Genomic DNA, 24,533 nt, shown 5'->3' with positions numbered 1-24,533 from the left:
AATGCTAATAATAATCTTCATGTACTAACTAAGGTGCAAGTGCGAAAGACCAGTATGATTTTGGAATATTGAGTTAAAATTTCAAGCCTTCCTTTCTTCTTAATAAACTTACTCCAAACAGGTACCTAGTAACAGTAAAAACCACAGTTTGAGAAGTGTCCGTTTCGAATATTCTTTCTGCTTCATAGCAGGATCTTATACTCAACAACAGGCAAATAGGTTTGATACATTTTCTTCTGTATTTTATGTAAGCTTGGCAGAAGAACAATATATGTACATAGTTTTCTTTGGCACCCATATGGCATAATACACAAACTATAAACCTTCATCCCCTTGTTCTGGACCTATTTTGATGTATTCAAGTTTGGCTACAATACCCCGTATCGGAATTTCAAGTATAAAGATTTCGCTAACTGGGGCTGCACCTCGCCCAAAAGACGTTAGAAACTCCAGGTTGGTTTCATCGAGAGGAACCGTGTTGTTAAAGTACCTGTGACTTGATTATGATGTACGCGGTCTCAGATGTAGACCCAACAATTTAGCTTAAGTACTTTCTTTGATGCCATAGACAGTCCTACAGGTTCCTTCCAAAAATACTTAACTCCTAATTTATGAAATAAGGTATAAAATTGCTTCAGCTATGGTAAACATGTACCATTTTTAACCTTAGAATTTCCTCCAGCCCTTCCTTATAGTGGATGAGCTCTACTGTTGACCAGTCGCAACCAGAACAATAGTGGGCGTAAAATTGCCTGGTAGCATGGCGTATATTTAGGGCCATTACAATAGGTATGAGCGGTGTGCGCATTGGAAGACAAAACTGTTCTCTAAAAAACTTACTTTCTCCCACCACAAATGTATTACTGCTTAAAGGTCCCCATAGTTTTGCCTCATACAGGGATACCGATAGTGCTCTATATTTGTATACCTCAAGGGCAAGGGATGCCGCTTTAGATAAACTACTCTCATGTTTCTTTACTATTGGTAGAGCATTTTGGAGTAGATTAGACCTACTTTCTCTAATTGTGGTTTCCAAGTCATTTTGGTGTCCAAAGTAATACCTAGATAATTAAAACTGTGTACATACTCTAGCTTTTGATTTTTTTAGTTAAGTTCTTTTTAAAAGACTTGTGTGGATTCATTGCCATGTATTTTGTTTTACTAGAGTTTATTTACAGACCCAAAGCTTCACAGTATACCTCCCTATTAGACATTGCAAGCGTTTGGGAAATTAAAATAGTATTATCCGCAAATAAGAGCGCAGGTACTGGCACCCACCCTAGTTTGGGAGAATCGTGTTCACAGCCCAATAAATATTCAGGAATTTCATTTACGTCTAATGAAAATAGGGTGGGTGCCAGCACACATCCCTGCCTTACGCCCCCTTTTTACCTGGATTGGTTCAGTAAGTTCGCCCCTTGGACCCTATCTAACCCTTGCAAAAAAATCTTCATGCAGTCTTATTATTTGCAAAAGTATTTCTCCCGGTACCCCTTGATTTTTTAGGGATTTCCAAAGGAGATTTCTAGGGATGAGGTCAAAGGCAGCCTTCAAGTCAACAAAGGCGATGTACAAATGGCCCTTCTTAAAAACTGTGCATTTCCAACTCATACAGAGGTATCTAAAGACCTGGTCAATTGTGCTGGTTTTGGCTCTAAAGCCTGCCTGATACTTTGATAAAGGAATATGCTATTTACCAGTATGCATCTGTTTCTTGGCATGTAGGGCTGCTGACATTCATATCAATCCGCCCTCCTCCCCGGTGCCTGTCGCTGCTGCAGCATTATCTTTTGCATGGCCATCTCTTTCTTTACTATCTCCATCTCTGCCACAATGGCGAAAAACAAAGTAAGAGATGGCCATGCAAAAGATAATGCTGCAGCTGCGACAGGCACCGGGGAGGAGGGCGGGCGATATGAATGTCAGCAGCCCTACATACCAAGAACAGATGCATACTGGTAAGTAGCATATTCCGTTCGAGGCATGTGGGCTGCTGAATTCATATCTGTGCATAGACTGTATAGCAGTATCTCCTCTAGCTGTGGTTATCTGTGCCATCTGCAGCAGTTTGAAAAAGAGTTTTGAGGACAGCCTGGCCTACAGCAGCTTGCTGCTTTGCTTGCACGTCTACACAGTAGTGTTTTGTGAAAGTGTTTATGGTAGGCCATGTGGCTGCTCTACATATGTCTTCAAGAGGAATATTCCCTAGGAAAGCCATGGATGCCCCCATTTTTCGCGTAGAGTGTGCTCTTGGGGGGACAGTTAAAGTGTGTTTAGCCTTTTGATAACATATTTGAATGCATTTAACGATCCATCTGGCTATTCCTGACTTTGATATTGGATTTCCTTTATGTTGTGGTGATAAAGCAACAAATAATTGCTTTGTTTTCCTAAATGATTTCGTTCTGTCCACATAATAAAGCAGAGCTCTCTTTACATCCAGTGTGTGTAGGGCCCTTTCAGCTACCGACTGTGGTTTTTGGAAGAACACTGGCAGTTCTATTGATTGATTAATATGGAAATTGGATAGGACCTTTGGCATAAACTTTGGGTTTGTTCTAAGAACCACCCTGTTAGCATGAACTTGCATGAAGGGTTCATGAATTGTTAGTGCTTGTAACTCGCTAACCAGCCTGAGTCAGGTAATGGCAATCAAGAATGCCACCTTCCACATTAAGAATTGCAGTTCGCATGAGTGTAGATGTTCGAAAGGAGGTCTCGTAAGTCTGGTAAGTTGCAAATGCTACTTACCAGTATGCATCTGTTCTTGGCATGTAGGGCTGCTGACATTCATATCTGTGCATAGACCGCCACCTAGTGTTGGGTCCGGATGATTGCACATTGTTGTCCTGGAAGAGTCTTCGAAGTATCACGAGATAGGTGGCTCCTCCCCTGGACTACAGTGCGCATGGGCATCGCCTCCATCCCCAGATTGTTTTTAGCCATTGGCAGAGATGGAGTGAAGAATGTGAGTGATGACCATGCTATGAGCATATGTGTTTGTATGAATAAATACTGCAGCTGCTACAGGCGCCGGGGAGGAGGGTGGGCGATATGAATGTCAGCAGCCCTACATGCCAAGAACAGATGCATACTGGTAAGTAGCATTTGCAGTTCGAGGCATGTGGGCTGCTGAATTCATATCTGTGCATAGAATACATAGCAGTCCCTCCATTAACGGCGGCCGCCCGTGCCAGCTGCAGCAGTTTGAAAAAGCGTTTTTAGAACAGCCTGACCAACAGCTGCCTGCTGTTTGGAATGCACGTCTACACAGTAGTGCTTAGTGAAAGTATGTGTGGTAGACCATGTGGCTGCTCTACAGATATCTTCTAAGGGAATGTTACCTAGGAAAGCCATAGAGGCCCCTAACTTCCTAGTGGAGTGGGCCCTCGGTGGGATAGTGAGAGTGCGCTTAGCTTTAGCGTAGCAGATCTGAATGCACTTTACTATCCATCTAGCAATTCCCGCTTTGGAGATAGCGTTTCCCTTGTGTTGTGTGGCAAAAGCAACAAAAAGCTGTTTGGTTTTGCGGAAATCTTTAGTCCTGTCCACATAGTACATCAAGGCCCTTTTCACATCAAGGGTGTGGAGCATGCGCTCCGCCAGCGTCTCTGGGTTTTGGAAAAACACCGGCAATTCAATTGTTTGGTTTATGTGGAATTGTGAGACCACTTTGGGTAAGAATTTAGGGTTAGTGCGGAGCACCACCCTATTAGCATGTACTTGGAAAAATGGTTCTTGGATGGTGAGTGCCTGCAACTCACTAACCCTCCGTAGCGATGTAATTGCTACTAAGAAAGCCACCTTCCAAGTCAGAAACTGAAGCTCACAAGAGTGCAGTGGCTCAAAAGGAGGACCCATCAGCCTTGTAAGAACCACGTTGAGGTTCCATTCCGGAGCTGGTGGAGTCCTTGGTGGAATGACCCTTTTGAGTCCTTCCAGAAAGGCCTGGATAGCAGGGACCTTAAAGAGTGACAGGTGCTGCCTATTCTGGAGGTATGCTGCCATAGGAGACAGGTGAATGCGGATTGAAGAGTACGCTAGATTACATCGATACAGGTGAAAGAGGTAACAGATGATGTTTTGAATGGAAGCATCTAGCGGGTCAATGTCGTGGTTCACACAGTAGATGACAAACCTCTTCCATTTAGCCGCATAACAAGCTCTAGTAGTGGGCTTCCTTGCCTCCCGAATGATGTCCATGCAATCGGGAGGAAGATTGAGGTAGCCAAACTCTAGGACTTCAGGAGCCAGATCGCCAGGTTGAGCTGTTGCGGATCTGGGTGCTGAATGTCGCCATGGCTCTGCGTCAGAAGGCTGGGAGTGAGATGAAGCCTTTGATGCGGTACCACGGAGAGTTCCAGAAACGTGGTGTACCATGGTTGGCGAGCCCACGTTGGAGCAACCAGGATGAGCGTCATCGAGTGTTGCCTGAGCTTGCGTGCCACCAGCGGTATCAGAGGTGCTGGGGGAAAAGCGTACGCAAATCTGCCTGACCAGTTCATCCACATCGCATTGCCCTGTGATTGGGGGTGTGGGAACCTGGCGGCGAAGCTTTGGCATTTTGCGTTCTCCCTTGTGGCGAACAGGTCTATCTCTGGATGACCCCACATTTGGAAGTACGGTTGGAGTACCGATGGATGCATCTCCCACTCGTGCATCTGATGGCTGTGCCTGCTGAGGAGGTCTGCCATCTGATTGTCCTTGCCCGGGAGGTGCTCTGCCATGAGGAAGATGTTCCTCTGAATGGCCCACTTCCACATGCTCTGAGCCAGATGAGACAGCTGTGGAGAGTGTGTGCCTCCCTGTTTCTGGATGTAGTACATGGCCGTCATGTTGTCCGTCCGGATCAACACGACCTTGTTGCACAGATGTACTTTGAACGCCTTTAAGGCCATGAAGATTGCCATCAGTTCCAACACATTGATGTGCATCTTCCTCTGCTGTAGTGTCCATAGTCCCTGCACAGTGTAATGGAGTACATGCGCTCCCCATCCCTGGAGAGAGGCGTCCGTCGTCAGGATAATCTGTGGGACAGGCTCTTGGAATGGTCGGCCTTTGCAAAGGTTTTGTGGATTCCACCAATGCAGAGAGTTGTATGCCCGACCGCTCACCAACACTAGGTCTGTCAGTTGCCCATGAGCCTGAGTCCACTGACGTGCTAAGCACTCCTGAAGCGGACGCATATGTAGTCTCGCGTGCGGGACAATGGATATGCAGGAGGCCATCATGCCTATCAACTGCATGAACACCTTCGCTGGAAGCGAGTGTTGGGGTCTGAACCGTTGGATCAGCGCCTGGATACTGGCGATTCTCACTGAATTTGGCTGCGCAGTGGCCGCCAGAGTGTTGATCGTCGCGCCCAGATACTGTCGCACGTGGGCGGGCTGGAGATGGGACTTGGGGTAGTTCAGTGAGAAGCCCAGATCGTGCAGGAGATGAATGGTGCGTGACACATGGTCTGCGCACTGTTGTTCCGTCCTTGCCTGAATGAGCCAGTCGTCCAGGTAAGGATAGACGTGGACGTTTTGGCGACGGAGATGCGCCGCCACAGTCGCTAGGCACTTCGTAAATACCCTTGGTGCCGTGGTGACCCCGAACGGCAGGACCTTGAACTGGTAATGCTGGTCTAAGAGCGTGAATCTGAGATACCTCCTGTGGGAAGGATGTAGGGGGATATGAAAATAGGCATCTTTCAGATCCAGTATAGCCAGAAAATCCCCCTGCTGAAGCAGGGGAATCACTTGCTGCAACGTGAGCATATGGAAGTGCTCCGAGAGTATGTACCAGTTTAGGGGCCTGAGGTCCAGGATAGGCCTGAGGGATCCGTCCTTCTTGGGAATCAGGAAATAGAGGGAGTAAACCCCTGTTCCCCGCTCTCGCAATGGAACGAGCTCTATTGCCCCTTTTTGCAGCATAACTAGAACTTCCTGCTGCAATAAGGTCAAATGCTCGCCTGACATAGGACGGCTTCTTGGGGGTATGTCTGGTGGAATGGAAGTAAGCTCTAGACAGTACCCGTACTGGATAAGGGACCTCACCCACCTGTCCGTGGTGATGTTCTTCCACGCCGGCAGGAACTGCTGAAGTCTCCCCCCAACCGGTGTTGCATGGTTGGGGGGCAGTGACAAGACGTCACTGCTTGTTGGTGGTGGTGGACCTGGAGCCATTGTTTCCACGTCCCCTGCCTTTGGTATTATTGCCTCTGTAACCGCCTCTACCCTTGTTGTTATACGAGGGCTGGGTGTTACCCTTGTAGTATTGTGCGGACTGGGATGCCTGTCCCCGGGAGGTGCCTTTTGAATTTGAACGGCGAAAGGAACCACCCGAAACTGCTGACTTTGTAAAGCCCCCATCGACTTTGCAGTTTCGGTATCCTTTTTCATTTTTTCTAGAGAGGCATCCACCTCAGGTCCAAACAGATGGTCAGGGTTAACTGTTTGCCCTAAAATAGTGGTTTGGATGTCGGGCTTGAACCCCGAAATACGGAGCCAGGCATGACGTCTAAGTAACACACTTGTATTGATGGCTCTAGAGGCTGTATCCGCCACGTCTAGAGCACATTTGATGGATGCATTTGTAATGAGTTTACCCTCCTGAATGAGCATCTCTCCTGCCTCCTTGTATTGATCAGGCAAGTGTTGCAGAATGGCCTCTAATGTGTCATAGTGGGCCCTATCATAACGTGCAAGCAGGGCTTGGGTGTTAGATATTCTCCAGATGTTAGCTGCCTGTGCAGCAATACGTTTGCCCGAGGCCTCAAAGATCTTGGACTCTTTGTCTGGGGGAGGAGCGTCACCAGTAGTTTGAGAATTCGCCCTTTTCCGAGCGTTGGAAACAACCAGGGAGTCCAATGGAAAGTGTCCCTTGATATAGGTGGGATCCGTGGGTGCCGCCTTATATTTCCTGTCGATGCGAGGGTTGACCACCCGCGCCCGGGTGGGCTCTCTGAAAACCTCCGGTGCATGCTTAAGCACCCCCTTAAGCATCGGTAGCGTTTTGACTTGCTTTTCGGCTACCGAGAAGGTGTTGAATAAGAAGTCCGCATCCACGGGGTCTGAGTGCAGCTCGACGTCGTGGTTCGCCGCGGCTCTCTCAATTAAAGCATTGAAGGCCGCCGAGTCCTCTGTCGGGGACGTCTTGGCGGTGAAAAGTTGGGTGTCCTGACCCGACTGCGGGTCATCTGGGTCGCCCCCCCCGGCCCAGGGCACATGCTCCTCCTCCGGATCCGAGTACGCAGGATAGGTGTACTCGGCATCTTCCTCGTCCGCATCGGCCGCGGGGGAATGCGTCGGCGAGTGTTCCAAGGCCTGTGGGGACACAGGTTCCACCAGAGCCGAAGAGTCCGCAGAGTACCTTTTATTCTTGAGCGGGATTTTAAAAGGTTCCAACGCCGGCTCCGACGTGATCTTTCGTTTGAGGAGCGACAGTTTCCCGGTGTTGGCGTCGATAATGACCTCACGACGCTCTTCTACCGCAAGCGGCTGGAGCCGAAGCTTCGATACCACCAAGGCAGCTTTCGGCGTTAACACCTCCCCTGAATGTCCGCCCCGTTTCGGCGCGAAGGCCTTCGGCGCCGACTTGGGTGGAAGGACGAAACGAATAGGCGTTTTCTCTTTAGTAGGCTTAGGCGTGAGCGTAGGCACTTCAGTGTCCTGAGTGGGAACCACCGTGGTCTTTCGGATCCGCTGTAAGGATTCCTCCACTTTCTTTGTAAGGGTTGCCGAGGGTTTCACCTGCTCGAGCGACCCCTCGTCTTCGAGAGCCTGATCGCCGGTAGGCTTCTTCTTCGGGGCCGACGCCCCATGCCTAGGCGCGTCGTCGCCCTGACGCTTCTTCGAAACCGTCTTCGGGTCCCCGACCCCTTTCGGTGCCGACGCGGTCGCGTCGGAGACCTTCGCCTTTGGCGTCGACCCCGAGGGCTTCGGGTCGGCCATCTTGGCGTGGCTCTTGGAGTCGGCCATTTTGGATTTCTTGGAAGTTGACGCCTCCAGAACCTTCTTCACCAACGCAACATTTAGTTTCGGTTTCGCATCCGAGGGTGCGTGACCAGTTGGTTTTACTTTTGTTTTCTTCAACAGAAGAGATGGCTTAGAAATGTCCGTGACCGGGCCCGGAGGCGGGGACGTAGGACTGATAGGCAGATCTTGGGTAAGGCCCGAAGGCGATCCCTCGACCTGGGCCGTATGAAGGGGAATAGCCCCTGAGTCCGACTGGGGATGCTCGTCCTCTGAGCTATCTCCCATCGTGGCACAAGCCTGATCGTCGTCCCCTACCTCGTCGGAGACTTCGCCAAGGTCCGCGTCACCCGCGTCGTAGTTTTCCTCTTCGGACGCGGGGCCAGAGTCCGACTCCCGCACGTCGTCTTCTCCCTCGACAGATTCCTGGAAAATGTCATCTGGTGGGGGCGCCGAAGCCGACAATTGAGCCTGGAGCCGATTGGCCCGGCGAATCTTTAAAGTCTTCTTGCTTCGGAACTTCGAACACGCCATGCAGGTGTCTTCGCGGTGATCCGGCGACAAGCAGGTATTGCACACAGGGTGCACGTCTAGGTGCGAATATTTGGAGTGACACAGCGGACACTTTTTGAATGGAGTCCGCTCCATAGCAAAAGTTGTAGTGTAGGCCCGTCCGCGCCGAAGGCACGTGGAAGGGCAGCAAGAGATAGGAGCTGAGAGTCAGAAAGAAACCCGTACGCAACTATACCGACGCCCAGCCTAAAGACCTTTTGGTCTCGAGTAGAAGTTGAACAACTATCGGTTCCGACAGAGGGAACCGAAACACATCCGAACCCAATGGCGGAAAAAAACAATCTGGGGATGGAGGCGATGCCCATGCGCACTGTAGTCCAGGGGAGGAGCCCCCTATCTCGTGATACTTCAAAGACTCTTCCAGGACAACAATGTGCAATCATCCGGACCCAACACTAGGTGGCGGTCTATGCACAGATATGAATTCAGCAGCCCACATGCCTCGAACACTATATTTAGATTCCAGACTGGGGAAGGTGGGTGTCTTGGAGGGATCACCCTTTTAAGACCCTCCATAAAAGCCATTATTGCTGGTACTCTAAACAGTGAAAGGTGTTGCCTGTTTTGAGGGTATGCTGCTATAGCAGAGAGGTGTAGTCTTATGGAAGAGTATGCTAGGTTGCATCTTTGAAGATGCAGCAGGTAACATATAATGTTCTGTATGGAAGCATCTAAAGGGTTGATTTGGTTATTGTTGCAGTAAATGACAAATCTCTTCCATTTAGCTGCATAGCACGCTCTCGTAGTTGGTCGTCTTGCCTCTTTAATGATGTTCATGCAGTCCGGAGGCAAGTTAAGGTATTCAAATTCTAAGACTTCAGGAGCCAGATCGCTAGGTTCATCTGATTGGGATCTGGGTGTCTGATTTCTCCATGGTTCTGAGTCAGAAGATGGGGTGCGAAGCGCAGCCTTTGATGAGGAACTCCTGAAAGTTCCAGGAACATTGTGTACCATGGCTGTCTCGCCCATGTGGGAGCAACTAGGATCAGTGTGAGTGACTGCTTCCGCAATTTGCGTGCCACCAGCGGAATCAGTGGTGCTGGGGGAAAAGCGTAGGCAAATCTGCCTGACCAGTTCATCCATATCGCATTGCCTTGTGACAACGGATGTGGGAACCTGGCGGCAAAGTACAGGCATTTTGAGTTTTCGTTTGTGGCAAACAGGTCCATCTCCGGGTGCCCCCACTGCCTGAAGAATGGTTGGAGGACTTGGGGGTGAATCTCCCATTCGCGTAGTTGCTGGCTGTGCCTGCTGAGCAGGTCTGCTATTTGATTGTCTTTCCCTGGGAGGTGTTCTGCCAGGAGTAAGATATCTTTTGGAATTGCCCACTCCCATATGCTCTGTGCCAAGTGGGATAGCTGTGGAGAGTGTGTTCCTCCCTGTTTCTGGATAGAGTACATTGCTGTCATGTTGTCCGTCTGGATTAACACAGTCTTGCTGTACAAGTATTTTTGGAATGCTTTCAGGGCTAGGAATATCGTTAGCAACTCTAGTTGGTTGATATTAATTTTTTTTGCTTGATTGTCCAGAGCCCTTGTACTGTGTAGTGAAGGAGGTGGGCTCCCCAGCCTGTCAGTGATGCGTCCGCTGTACGTACTAGTTGAGGAACCGGCTCTTGGAACAGTCGCCCCTTGGAAAGGTTTTGTGGGTTCCACCACTGCAGAGAGTTGTGAGCGCGACTGTCTACCAACACTAGGTCTTTTAGTTGTCCTTGAGCTTGGTTCCACTGCTGTGCTAGGCTTTCTTCCAATGGACGCATTTGAAGTCTGGCATGGGGGTCAATGAATATACAGGATACCATCATGCCTATGAGCTGCATACGATTTTGCTTGTATCAGCCAATCGTCTAGGTACCGGAACACATGGATGTGTTACCTCCTGAGATGTCTAGCTACTGTTGCTAAGCATTTTGTAAACACTCTTGGAGCTGTGGTCACCCGAAGGGGAGAACCTTGAATTGGTAGTGTTGACCTTCTATTGTGAACCTGAGATATTTTCTGTGAGCTGGATGGATGGGTAAGTGAAAATACGCGTCCTTGAGGTCTAATGTTGCTAGGCAGTCTCCTTGCTGTAGCAACGGGAGCACTTGCTGTAGTGTGATCATATGGAAGTGTTCCGACTGTATGTATTGATTTAGGGGTCTGAGGTCCAATATTGGTCTGAGTGAAGCGTCCTTCTTGGGAATAAGGCATTATAGGGAGTATAAGCCTGTCCCTTGGTGTTGGAAAGGGACTGGCTCTATGGCCCCCTTTTCCAGCATGCATTTAACCTCTTGTTGTAGCAGCGTGATGTGTTCTTTGGACATAGGATGCCTGTGGTGCTACCCTTTTACCCGAGGCCTCTAGTATTTTGGACTCTTTATCAGGAGGAGGAGCCTCTTCTGTTGTCTGTGAGTTGGCCCTTTTGCGTGCATTAGCCACTACCAGTGATTCTAATGGTAACTGACCTCGGATATAGGTAGGGTCTGTAGGGGATGCTCTATATTTCTTTTCAATACTGCGATTGATTACGCGTGCCCTGGCTGTATCTTTAAATATATCAGTCTCGTGTTTCAATACCCCCTTTAGCATAGGAAGTGTTCTGACGTTTTTCTCCGAAGTAGGGAAAGTGTCAAATAAGAAGTATTCGTCTATAGCAGGGGTACTCATAGTACGGCCCGCGGGCCAGTGGCGGCCCGGCAAGCCTTCCCTGGCGGCCCGCGGACCTTGTAAATATCGTACCCGAGTTTTTTTTTTTTTAAGTCTGTCTGCAACCAGAGCGCCACTCGGCAACTCTGCTGCTCTGTGGGGGACGGGCGATTCCCGCGTAGTCCGAGTGGGGCTGCAGGGGCGCTGAGAGGTGATCAAGGCATAATTAACATGCTAATCGTTTATTAAGGATCTGTCAAGAGCTCGGGTGCGGCTGTGTGTATGTGTGGGCCTGCGCCTGGAAGCTGTCACAGCCTGGGCACACACAGCAACGGTGAGGAGACAGAGGGAGAGAGGGGGAGGGAGGGCGGGAGAGAAAGGGAGGCAGACACGGAGGGAAAGAAGCAAATGGGAGGGAAAGGGAAGGAGAAGGATTTACTCTCTTGTAGGATTCATTGACTGAATAATGTGCGTTTTATGTAAAGCGCTCTGTGACCCTACATTAGAATGGGCATCGCAATAATAACAATTCACTGCGAGAGGGTGGCTATAAAGAAATGAGGGGAAGCACTGAAAGGAAATAGTGAAGGCATCCTTAGAGAAGGCGGGAAGGGGGGGGGGCAACAAAGGCTCTCACAATGGGAGGCTACTAACGCTAAAGCCGACCCTGCCCAATGCTATTTCAGCATTTTCAGTAATGTGGTGCCACTGTCCCACCTGGGACAGAGTAAGGCCCGTGACCAATGTTTGACCTCTGTGTCCCTGGGGGAATCTGCAGTGTGATGGATGGCTGTCTATGGGGACAGCTCGCCCTTTGCGTTTGGTGTAATTACAATTCATTCCTCTTTAATTCTCGGGGAGAGCTGTTCGCAGAGATGAAGCTCTGAACCTTACTCCTGAAAAATAAGAGCAGTTGTTGAAACATCTGTTGGAGCGAGAAGGTACTGTTGTTGCACTTGGGTATTTTTGCATTATACTCAACCACCAGTTCGTTAACTAGTGCTTGCCTAATCTGATAGTTAAGGATGTTTTAGTATTCAAATTCAGCTTACAAGCAAAGTAACCTTTTTGACTAGCGATCAGCCACGTCTATAACTCACAAAATTGGGGTTTAGGTACGCAAATACATTTTCTCTCATACAAATTGAAGTACCTCAGCCTGCCAGCTGTAACGCAACCCCACTCACCATTGGCTGAAGTTGTGCACCCTCTGTGCACTGGCTAATGTAGACCCACTGCAGTACCCTACAAAGAAGTGAGTGTATTCCTGCAAAAGGTCAGTGGTTCTACTTGGTGCTATCTTTGTGACAGGGCCCACTTTCCGATCCCATCAGGCAGCATTTTGACGAGCACATTTAATGTTGAATAATAACTCGCCAGCCGTATTTCAGAACCTGCACTTTATTTATGATGAGCAGATTTCAGGGGGAAGATGGGAGGGGCAGGGGGTGGATTTTAATGCGCCCGCTCATTTTGTACAACATTAGTATAACATTAAAAGGGCGTTTATAATATAGGAGAGACTGGAATCCCTATATTAAAGCGTGTCTCTGATTTCCATACGGTAGGCGACTTCTGACATCTCTAGTCGCCTGTGAAAAAGAACTGACATAGCTGATCAACTGTAATGCCTTATTACAGCTGAGCTCTGACATCACGCCTGCTGCCAGAGCCAGCGGCAAAGGTGAAAGGGAGGACATGGAGCATTATTAAAGCTGCAATTTAAACATGCAAAAACGAAACCTCGCATTTTCGGAATGAACGATGATCTGTAGGACGGAGACATTTATGGCAACATATATATATATTTTTTTGCATGCATGCATTAGGAAATGATGGAAAAATATATCATCTCTGTTTCTGTCCATGCATATTGCTTCTGCACTACAACATTTTTAAAAAATCTGACATGTATTAAACTGATTCCAATATCTTTTTGCAAAAAAGTCTAACTGCCCTTTGGTGTGTTTAATTTTGTGGTACAGGTGTGACTTTTATTCATCAGGTCAGCAAACATACTATCGATTTCATATGAAAGTGCAACAAGCCAAGGACTTTAAGCAGTGTGTGGGAAGAGTGATGGAGTCACCATATATTATAAGAAATAAAGTACCCTGTGATTTGCATTAAAAGGATATTGCAAGGCACCCCAGAGTACCAAGACCATATGAAGTGAAGGAGAGGGAGGAAGGGAAAGGTAGGCAGAGGGAGGGAGGGAGTCAAAGGGAGGGAGAGCGAGAAGGAGGGAGGGAAAGGCAGGGATAGGAAGGGAGAGCAAGGGTGAGAGGGAAAGGGAGGGAGACTGAGGGAGGGAAAGGCACGGAGACAGAGGGAGGTGGAGAGGGAGGCAGAGGGAGAAGGAGGGAGGGAGTGGGAGGTAAAGGGAGGGAGAGGGAGGGAGGGAGGCAGAGAGAGGGAGGCAAACAGAGGGAGGCCTCAGAGAGAGGGAGACCTCAGAGAGAGGGCGAGGGAGAGAGAAGGAGAGAGAGGGAGACAGAGTGAGCGAGAGGGAGACAGAGTGAGCGAGAGGGAGACAGAGTGAGCGAGAGGGAGACAGAGTGAGCGAGAGGGAGACAGAGTGAGCGAGAGGGAGACAGAGTGAGCGAGAGGGAGACAGAGTGAGCGAGAGGGAGACCGAGTGAGCGAGAGGGAGACCGAGTGAGCGAGAGGGAGACCGAGTGAGCGAGAGGGAGACCGAGTGAGCGAGAGGGAGACCGAGTGAGCGAGAGGGAGACCGAGTGAGCGAGAGGGAGACCGAGTGAGCGAGAGGGAGACCGAGTGAGCGAGAGGGAGACCGAGTGAGCGAGAGGGAGACCGAGTGAGCGAGAGGGAGACCGAGTGAGCGAGAGGGAGACCGAGTGAGCGAGAGGGAGACCGAGTGAGCGAGAGGGAAACCGAGTGAGCGAGAGGGAAACCGAGTGAGCGAGAGGGAAACCGAGTGAGCGAGAGGGAAACCGAGTGAGCGAGAGGGAAACCGAGTGAGCGAGAGGGAAACCGAGTGAGCGAGAGGGAAACCGAGTGAGCGAGAGGGAAACCGAGTGAGCGAGAGGGAAACCGAGTGAGCGAGAGGGAAACCGAGTGAGCGAGAGGGAAACCGAGTGAGCGAGAGGGAAACAGAGTGAGGGAGTGAGACAGTCAAAGAGAGAGAGTGAGAGAGACAGAGTGAGGGAGACAGAGTGAGAGAGACAGAGTGAGAGAGACAGAGGGAGGGAGAGGGAGGGAGCGAGAGAGAGAGAGAGAGAGAGAGAGAGAGAGAGAGAGAGAGAGAGAGAGAGAGAGGGAGGGAGAGTGAGAAAGAGGGAGGGAGACAGAGAGAGTGAGATGTGTGTATGCTGGGTCTGGTGGCTCAGTGGACGAAGGCGTCCGCTGCAGGGACCTGTGATCAACCTCATGGTTGCAGTTTTTTTGTTGCTCTAGCCCCGCCCCCTTCCCCACTGACCCCGCCCCCACCGGTGCGGCCCTCGGACACAAACCACACTGGAAATTTGGCCCCCTAGAGAAAGTTTGTGAGTACCCATGGTCTATAGGGTCATTGTGCATGTCTAAGTTGTGGTATTGCGCTGCCCTGCCCATTAGTTGGTTGAAGACAATGGTGACGTCAGTAGGTGACAGCTTTGTTGGGTATGAGGAGACGTCAGGGGGGATCGGATGCGTGTCATATGGGTCAGTTGGCTCTCCCCATGGTTCATTTTGGGGGTTAGGATCCTCTGGAGAGTCATAATCACGCTGAGGATCTTCCCCTGTGTCGCCCTCATTGTCCCCATAGAGAGAAGGAGAGTAAGGAGAGTAAGGAGCAAAAGGTGTAGTAGGCATAGTGGGATAGAAAGGAATGAAGGGTCTAGAGGGAGAAGTCCCAAAGCCCTTCTTTAGAGGAATGGGGGAATGAGAGTCCATGTCCAGTGGTCTCTTCTTCCTGTGTAGGATTGTGACTTTACCAGTCTCAGGATTAATATATATTTTTGCCTCGTCGTCTGATGGATCTGGATGGAAGAGTTCTTCTTCCACTGTCCGTGGCTGTGTCTTTGACTTCTTCGGCTTAGTCTGTTTTGGATCGACTATTGCCTCTGAGTCGATAACCCCTTCTGTTTCGACGACTTTTGGTGCCTTATTGCTTTTTCTCGGCTCGGACCCCTTCTTCGGGTCGACGAGTGATTTCGGATCGACTGGGTTTTTCGGTTCGGCACGCTTCTTGTGCTCGACCGTTTTTGTCGGTTAACTGTCCTTTGTCGAGTCGATGGCTTTTTTTTTGATCGACCGGTGTTTTTGGAGCACTTGTCTTTGGTTTGATAGCCTTCTCCGGCTGGATCACAGGCTTCGATACAGCACCCTTTACGTCGGCGACCTTCTTTGGTTCGGCGACCTTCGGCACAGCAGGCTTTTTTGGCTCGACGGCCTTCTTCGGGTCGGCGCCCTTCGGCTCGGTGGCCTTCTTTGGCTCGACGGCCTTTTTAGGTTCGGCACCTTTTGGCTCGACGGGCTTCTTTGGTTCGGCGCTCTTTGGGTCGACGCCTTTAGGCTGTACGGCCTTTTTCGGTTAGACGACCTTCTTGGGTTCTAAAACCATCTTTGGGATTACGTTACTTTGCCCTGGGGTCTCTGAAGGCTTAGTTTTTGGTTTCGGAGCCGAGCCGGACGGCGGGGCTGGCGAATGTTTCTTCGGATCTTGGCTAAGGCCTTTTGGCCATGCCTCGACCGGAGCCTTCGGTAACTGGGTAATCGGTGTCGGTGGCAGTGTACTCACGATTTGCCCCGGTGGGATCTCGTAATCTGAGTCCGAGTAGTCCTCGACAGTGACGATCTCTAGGTCCGAATCTTCAGCTTTTGGAAGTTCTTGGTCATCATCGAAGATGTTTGTCTGGTTCCGCTGCCTGTCGCTGCATCTCTTGCTTAGCGGCCCGTCGAATCCGGATGGTTTTCTTCGAACGGAATTGGGCACAGGCTGAGCAGGTTTCTTCCTTATGGTCTGGTGATAGGCACTTGTTGCATACTGAGTGTTTGTCAGTATGCGGGAACTTGGAGTGGCATTGTGGGCACCTTTTGAATGGGCTCCTTTCCATCGACAGCAGGCCCACGTGGCATCTAAAAGGCCCAACGGCTAGCGTCGACGACCGGTTCGAGATGGAAAGTTCGATCGAGTCAATGAGTACCGAGCAAAAACAATACCGTTGAAGTCAAAGGCCTTTTGGCCTTTAGAAAAGTTTTGTTTCGATTCCGAAGCTGGAGTATAGGAATAACATCCGAACCCAATGGCGGAAAAAAACAATCTGAGGATGGAGAAGATGCCCATGCACACTGTAGTCCAGGGGAGGAGTTACCTATCTCGTTATACTTCAAAGACTCTTCCAGGACAACAAGGTGCAATCATCCGGACCCAACACTAGGCAGCGATCTATGCACAGATATGAATTCAGCAGCCCACATGCCTCGAACAGGTTGTTCTCCTCAATCAAATCATTTAGTTTTTTTAAAATTGCTGAGCATATATTTTCTGTAAAACATTTATTAAACTAATCTGTTGATAATGCGAGGAATCTTGGAGATTACCTTTTTTAAAGATAGTTGTAATTTTAGCCCTTTTCCATGATTCTGGAACAGCTGCATCTGCAGCGACTGAATTACATAAAAGATTAATATAAGGGCCCCAGACTTCTTTATCGTGTTTCCATAGGTCTCCTGGTATCTTATCTAGTCTTGGTGCATTCCCTGGTTTGGCTGCATCTATTGCAGCCAATGTTTCATCCAAACTAAAGTGCAGAGGTGCTAAGATCGAGCCTGTTACATAATCTTGTTTGTTGAATTCTACTTCTACATCACACATAGATGCTGCATATAGGCAAGCATTTACAATGCAATAGGTCTCGCAATTACATTGTTTTGAGCTATTGGTATTGTAAATGACAATGCCTTCTATTTGAGCTATTGGGATTGCAAATGGCAATGTGTTTTATTTATGCTTTGGTTTTTAAAACAAATAAAAGGCATTGTCATTTGCAATGCTAATAGCTTAAACATTCGCAAATGTGCACCTTTACCGAACATTTTGCATGATTGAATAGACCCAAGCCAGCACTGCGCAGTGTATGTTGTGTGATGGATCTTGGTGCATTTATTGCACAGGGTCTCTGCTGAAGCAGGCATCCAAGCCACGTCCAGTCTGGTCTTGAAACCCTTCAAGCTTATCCTTCAGAGACCCTACATTCCTGCTTTGAAGTCTCGCCCCAAGCAGAGAGCAAACAGCGGCCGCGGTGCTTCAAATTCCAAACAAAGGCCCTGGGACTGGCCGTTTGGGGCCATAGACTGGAGGCGGGAGGCTGTTACACATTAACAAGTTGGATGAATAAATAAAGGATAAAACGAAAAAAAAGTTCGTTTTCTGTTTTTTACACACTATCACAATACTCCTAGACTGAAGCCCTTACAAGCTTACACCCTTTCATGCAGATAGTTCACCGCAAATGGAGTCGGAGTGGAGTCCATTTAAAAGAGAGAGAGGGATGGCGTTTGGGGTGGGAGGAGGGGAGAGCGGGCATTTGAGGTTGAGAGAGTTTGGCGAACAGAGTCTGAGTTTGGGCTTGAGGAAGAGGGGACATTTTAGAAGAGAGAGACAGACAGACTTTTGGGGGTGAAAGGATGGATGTTGGGATTAAATCATCTCAAAGTAATACTTTATAAACACTAGAAAACCAACAAAAATGGAGACAGGCTTCAGTCAAGTACACACAAAAAGAAAAGCTGTTTACGAGGTGCGCAACTGCTCCTCGGCCCTTCCCCAAGGAGGATCTTCAGCCTTCGGTAAACAAAGCTTGCAGTTTAAAAAGTAACACCAGGAGGCGAGCTTTTTGAAAATCAGCCTAGGATTATGCTGCAGCAACATGCTCTTTATAGTGTAGTCAGGGGGACTCGTGCAGCAATATAAAAATAAATGATATGTACATATGTAAGAAAAGATTCTAGAGCGTGCTGCTGAGAGGCGCAGCATGCTTTTGGTTCTGATTGCAGCCGATCTGGAATACGCCTTGTGGGCAGCGGGGGGGGGGGGGGGGGGGGGGGGGGCGGGGGGGCGCAGGGGCACAGTGTCTCCCCTCCCAGCCTTCTCCCCCTCCACCATCCGGTAGTCCAGGACACTCTCGACTCTTGCGGCATTGAAGAGAGGGGGGCGAGATTAAGCAGCGGCGGGCGTGTGGGGGATGGGAGATAAAGCTGCGGTGGGTCAGGGAAATGCAACTTACAAGATTTAATGCAGATTGCTCGCTGGATATAATACTGGATATTTTGAAATTAGTGAAGTGAGCTTGGAGCCACCTTGGCCTCGTGCAACTGGGTGTACCCGGCAGAAGATATTGAGTTATGTACGAGTGTGTCACAGTGGCAACTGGAGGTGGGGGAGGGGGAAAAGGGCTCCCAGTGGTCTAAACAGGGTTTTGCCCGGACATATTAGGTGCAGATGCTTTAAACAGAAAACACTTCTGTATATTTGTGCGCTTTTTTAGATGAAACATGACTACAACTATCACTAATCAGCTATTCCAGCTTCACCTCGCCATCATTGAGCAATAAAATGCAGTCCTTCCTCTGTCACTTAACAGCATCCACCACCACCTGACATCAAAGCTGCACAAAGCACAGTCCATCTGCAAATATCAATTTGAACATATTAGAGGAAGCAATTGTAACATTGCAAGCCTGGGGCTGCCAAGTTGACTCAGCAAGGTACCCTAATATAGTGGAGCTGCAGGAGACGTTTCCGCCTTCACAAATCCCAAGAACCGTTTCTTTATGAGCCTAAAATGTGCCACTTAAAGAGAACAAAGGGGAAGGCTGCAGAGCCCTGCCACCGCCTGCCGAGTTTGCAGACACCAAGGAGGGGCGGGACGGGCCAAGACCCACCTTAGACAGCTGCCTCTGGAGACAAGCGCTGGACCATGGTGACCTCCTGGGTGGATCCCCAAGGGCACTGCCGGGGCAGTAGGTGAGGGGCGCCCACGGGTGCCGGCAGCATCAGCAGGCATGGTGTACAGCACATCTCAGTGTCCCAAGCACTCAGTCACTCCATTGTTCGAACAACAGACCTGGCGATGGCACCGCAAAGATGCAAGAATAAATTCCTCTACCACAGATTTTACTATTTAGTTCAAACACTTGACGGCACACACTGGGCTCTACCACCACCAAGAAGCAATCCTCATATGGCATACAGACTCGAGTGTTCCGTTTTTAAAGTAGATAAACCGTTGCTAAGTCCGAATTTAGAAAGCTGGGCTAACACATTTGGAACAATGTTTTCCAAAACAAGCACCAGGACCGTGAAAGTTGTGTTCCTAAATGCACGGAGACATTGACGGAAAACGTTTAAAATGATTAACGGAAATTATTATTTGAATTAAGCGGTGGATATTATTAGTACAAAAACAAGATACCTCGTAAGGGTCCGGTGCGGTGTCGGCGAGCCTTAGTCACAGGGCCAGCATTGTTGTACGTTGTCCCTCTCCGGCAGACTAGCTGAGGGGTGCGTGGACGTCGCAGTGAGGCTTTTCGGGATGGGGTTGAGGCACACAGTCTGGCTTGCGCTGCTTTTGAGAGTGCACACCTAGCGCGTCTCAGTGTTTGTGTGTCCCGATACGGTTTCTTGGTTTACCAGTGCTGGAGGATCGGGATACGCAAACACTGATCGTAGCCCACAGCGCTGCTTGTAAGCAGGATTGCGGGTCCTGAAGCACACGTAACTCAAGGGGCGGGACTAAGGCATAAGACTGAAGAGACGCGGGAGGGCAGGAGCGAGATGCTGTGAGCATGCACATTGGCGTGCCCTGCGGCTCGTGCCCAGTGGGGACACCTGTGGTCTTCGCTCGCTGAGCTGGAGGAGTGATGCGCGGCTGGCGAGACTGTGGGAGGGGACCGCCGAAGCAACAAAACAGAAGAGACACGGGAGGGCAGGAGCGAGATGCCGTGAGCGTGCACATTGGTGTGCCCTGCGGCTCGTGCCCAGTAGCGGCGCCTGTGGTCTTCGCTCGCTGAGCTTGAGGAGTGATGCGCGGCTGGCGAGACTGTGGGAGGGGCCCCAAAGCAACAAAAAAGCAGCCCCTGCCCATCACGCTGCTACCCGAGAACAGTTACCGGGAGGCGACCAAGACGGGTGAGTGGCGGCACTGCCGTGCCTGCGAGCGCCGCGCTGCTACCACAAAGTGCAGTGAAGCAAAGCGCATCACCAGCCTGTAATTACTTTTTAGCTGCATTGCGAGCTTAACTTTAATGTACAATTGCAGGGAGGAGCGCCAGCTGTACATGTTTATCAATTAAAGTGAAAGTTAATAAACGGTTCACAGTGGATGCTAGAGCGTGTTCACGCGCGCGTCCCGATCCGATCTGGCCTGCAGACTGCACGTGCCCATCTCCTGTCTCCCTTTAGAGCCCTTGAATGCATAGTCAACTACTATATATCTCGCTGGCAACAGTGCTTCACGCTGCGTCGCCAGGTGCGAAACCTAAAAATGGCTTACCCATGTTTTAGCATCTAGAAAAATGTCCTTACTACATCTTCCCGTTTTATAACCTTTAGATATCAGGTGCCAAAAGCCTGACTGATCTTTCGCTTTGGCAGCCCTAATTAGTTCAGTCCAGATGTTATCATCCCAGTCTTTTTTTTAGTTTCAGTTAGTAGGCACTTGTACTTGCTCCTTTTCTCTCTTAGAACCATTGTATTTTTAGGTCTCGGGCCTAGCGTCACACTGCGTAAGCAGTGTGGGCAGAGCCCGAGATTTTATGCTATGGCTACAGAGGGGCTTGAACCCGCCCCTCTTCTCCATTGGCTGGCTTCCTAAACGGAGGCCAGCCATTGGAGGACAGGGGCGTCACTCTGTTCAAGCCCCGTCTTTTTGCGATTCGGGGGCGTGTTTTTTGCAGTTTTTTTAGCCGTGAAGTCATCCGTCACTCAACTGCTAAAAACACGCCCCCGAATCGCAAAAATTGCGCCACATTTGTGATGCCATTTCTGGATGAACGCTGCCGGAAGAAGTCGAGTCCTCAGGTAGACCTCTCCTGCTGTAAGTGTCCCTGTCTCATCTCCCACCCCATCCCTCAAATCTGGTCCTCTCGCCTTCTGAAGCCCCTTTCCTTCTAACCCTCCCGCCTGCTGGCCCCTCTCTCTGCGGTCTCCTTTCTCTCGTGCACCTTCCCCTGGTGCTCTCCTCTCTCCCTTCCGTCCCATCATCTCCCTCCTGTTCACCTGCTGCCCCGATAATCTCGCCCGCCCTTTCGCTCTGCAGCCCCCCTCCCCCTCCTCTCTGGCCTCAACCCCTGCTGAGCCCTCTCACTTCTGCAACGTAATTGGAGGAGGCACTCGAAAAAAAAGTTTGCCTCGGATCACACAATGTGGTTTCGTGGGGCTAATCTGAGATTTTCTGGTCTCTCAGTCAGCAAATCAACCAGTAGATGGTGTTATGAAAGCTCGGCTCGTTTTCGACTCGAGGGCCCAAAAGGACCTGAGCTGAGCACGAGCCAGCCATAGGGCGCCAGATGCTCGTGTCTTCCACACATCTAACCTCATCTCTCTCTTCTGCCTCTTTCCCCTCGACCTCCCTCTCTTTTCTACATCCTCCACTTCTCCCTTCCCTCATTCTCGTGCACCCCATCTCTCTCCTCTTCCTCCTGTCTTCTCTCGCCCCTTCCTCTACCACCCCTCCGTCCTCTTATCACTCTACCCTTGCAGCCCCTCTCTTTCGCCCCCATCCTCTTCTGCCCCTCGTCCTCCCCGGACTCTAGCCTCTCCCCTTCTCCACCTCCTCCCACTCTCCCACAGACCTCTCTCGCTCTCTCTCTCTTCGTCCCCATGGTCTCCCTCCCACCGGCACGCTCTCTGGTGTTTCGTCTCTCTCCATTCCATCCCCTCCAGCGGGTCCTTCCTTCCACTGCAGTGCTCTTCCTCCTCCTCCGAGGGTCCCTCCATCAGAGGCGGCCCAGGTGTTTCTCCGGTCTCTGATGCCACCTGCAGCGGGGTCCACTCCTGTGCAGGCTGAGGGGGCGTCAGCGGGCTGGCAGCTCAGGCAGCAGAGAGTGATGCGCCGCAGGCATGTTTACAGCCCCCGGAAAGGAGGCTGGCCTGTTACAGGGGCCCTCCGAACTGCACCCTGACAGGTAGAAAGGAGGAGCAGCAAACGCTTGTGTGCCTGGCCCCTTGGCAGGATATGACATCGCTAAGATTCTCGAGCGTTGGGTGGGCACAAATGCGCAAGTATAGTTCAGTGAGGACATAACAACCACATATTAACTGCGACACTTTCCAAGCTGTAATTGGCGTTATAGAGATAACAGTGGAAGATGGAGAAACACGTTTAAAGTGAGCATTTGAAGTGTACGGCGTGGCTTGCGCAGTGGAAGAAGAAAGGGTTGTTTGAGGCAAGCAGTACTTAATTTGTGCCTGCGGTTGAGGGTGGTGGTAAATAGGAACTCACTTTTGAGGTCCGGGACTTATTTTTCTTTTTACAGATCATTTTCTCACGGTTTTCTACACTACAAGTCCCAGCATGCTTAGCAATGCTGCCTGAAAAACCAGGGCTTGCTGACCACAACCCTCACGATGGGCGATCAGCTGCCTGTTTATGTGGTGCTTCTTTACAACCACAAGTGTATCTTCTCATCCAAGTTAAGAAACTATGGCCCATGGTTGTCACCAGTCCCTAGAATGCTTCTCCCTCCCCATTAACCCACTCACTCCTGCCTTTACTTAGTACTTAGGTAACACTAGCCGGAGGTTGCAGAGCTATACATAAAATGCACAGAGAGGGGCGAGCATTAGGGGAGCAGGGATGTCTGCCCAGGGGTCCAGGGAATAAGCAAGGAAAATGCTCCCTTTGACTGCAATTGGGGCAGTAACTAAAGCATTGCCCAGGTTCATTGGGCGCCGGTTCCACTGCACCCGCTGCACCAAATGCTAGCCACGCTCCTGGAGCCGAGGGATATTCAATTCTTTCTTTGGGGATGTCGAGTGCAGCAGGGTTGTTAAAGGAGGTGTCTCTGTAACAACACCAGAGGATATACGTTTACTAACATAATCTGCCTATACATTTTTAGTGCACACCATCATCAAATAAAGTAAGACGCCGCGGCAGCGCCAGGAGCTCTTTAATATCACCAAGTGGGCCCCCGTGAAGGTGCCAGCTGTAAAGGGCTCGGGTTGTGCCAGACTGGCGCCCACTGCGGGGTCGCACCGCGGTCCATGCACCCCCCTGCTAGGACTGTCAGCGGCCAGAAGCCGTCACTCAGCTTTAGGCGCCGGGCGCAGTTGGGCGGGCACTTCTCAGGTGCGGAAGAGGTGTGAAGGGGCCATCAAAGCGCCTTCTCAGCCAACGGGGTGCAGGGGATAATCGGGCGACCCCAGACAAACCGGGTTCATGTTGGATTGATCCTTGCCCCCCCCCCCCCCCCCTTCCCCCATCACCACCCTTGAGGCAAGAGATGGTGGTGGGCAGGAAACTGACAAACCCCCCTTTATCGACTTAGAAGAGGCCCCCCGTCATTCATCCTCATGTCTGCTTAGCTGTCATTGCCCCAGTGCCCCTCATCCTCTACGAATAACCTAGTTTAGGGAAAATGTGTGCTATGAACCATTCATCCTACGTGCTGTGATGTCGAGGCTGTAGAGGGGCGAAGAGATTCGTGGATCCAGGAGAGCTGATGTGCTGTGAAGAGAAGGGGGGCGGGGGGGGGGGGTCAGAAATAAACGCTGGGGATGTGGAGTGACGCTGGAATGTGAAGAAAATGTAGGGCTAAGAATAAGTGCTAGAGATGTGGGGTGACGATGGGTCTGTGGAAAAATACTGGACTGTGGAGAGATGCTGGGGGCTGTGAAGAGATGCTGGGGGCTGTGAAGAGATGCTGGGGGCTGTGAAGAGATGCTGGGGGCTGTGAAGAGATGCTGGGGGCTGTGAAGAGATGCTGGGGGCTGTTCGGAGCCTCTTCCCCCATTTTTAAATTTTTTTAGACGGTGGGTGAACCACCGACAGAACCTTTCTAAAATAAGCTTAACTCACTCAAAAATTGTCTTGTCAAAAACACTTGGCGGTTGTTTGATTAGATTATAAGAAGGAATGATTAAAGAGACGCAGTGAACAGTAGAAAGGGCTTGATCGCAAGGATATACCGGTCTTTGTTGTGATTATTGCTCTTACTCTGATTAAATGAGACGGGCCTCAACATCAAGGCTGACGGGGGACGAGCCGCTTTGTGTGCAATTAATTTTTTTACTGTCACAGGTGCTACGTGCAGAAGAGTGGATCAATTGCTAACACAAGAACAAGATTAAAATAGTTTCTCGTAAAATAAATAATAGTTTAATGACGCACATTAACAGACCTACAGTTCCACCCTGTTCAGTATAACC

General features: G+C 50.1%; 1 protein-coding gene across 1 annotated transcript in view; it reads right to left on the bottom strand.

The window, feature by feature from the left end:
• PSMA2 (proteasome 20S subunit alpha 2) overlaps positions 1-24,533 on the bottom strand; it is a 161,210-nt gene that overhangs the window by 13,681 nt on the left and 122,996 nt on the right. The gene's annotated exons all lie outside the window — the stretch shown is intronic.

Source organism: Lissotriton vulgaris, chromosome 4_1 (genome assembly GCF_964263255.1).
Source record: "Lissotriton vulgaris chromosome 4_1, aLisVul1.2, whole genome shotgun sequence".
Taxonomy (NCBI): domain Eukaryota; kingdom Metazoa; phylum Chordata; class Amphibia; order Caudata; family Salamandridae; genus Lissotriton; species Lissotriton vulgaris.
This window is presented reverse-complemented; position numbering and strand designations above follow the sequence as displayed.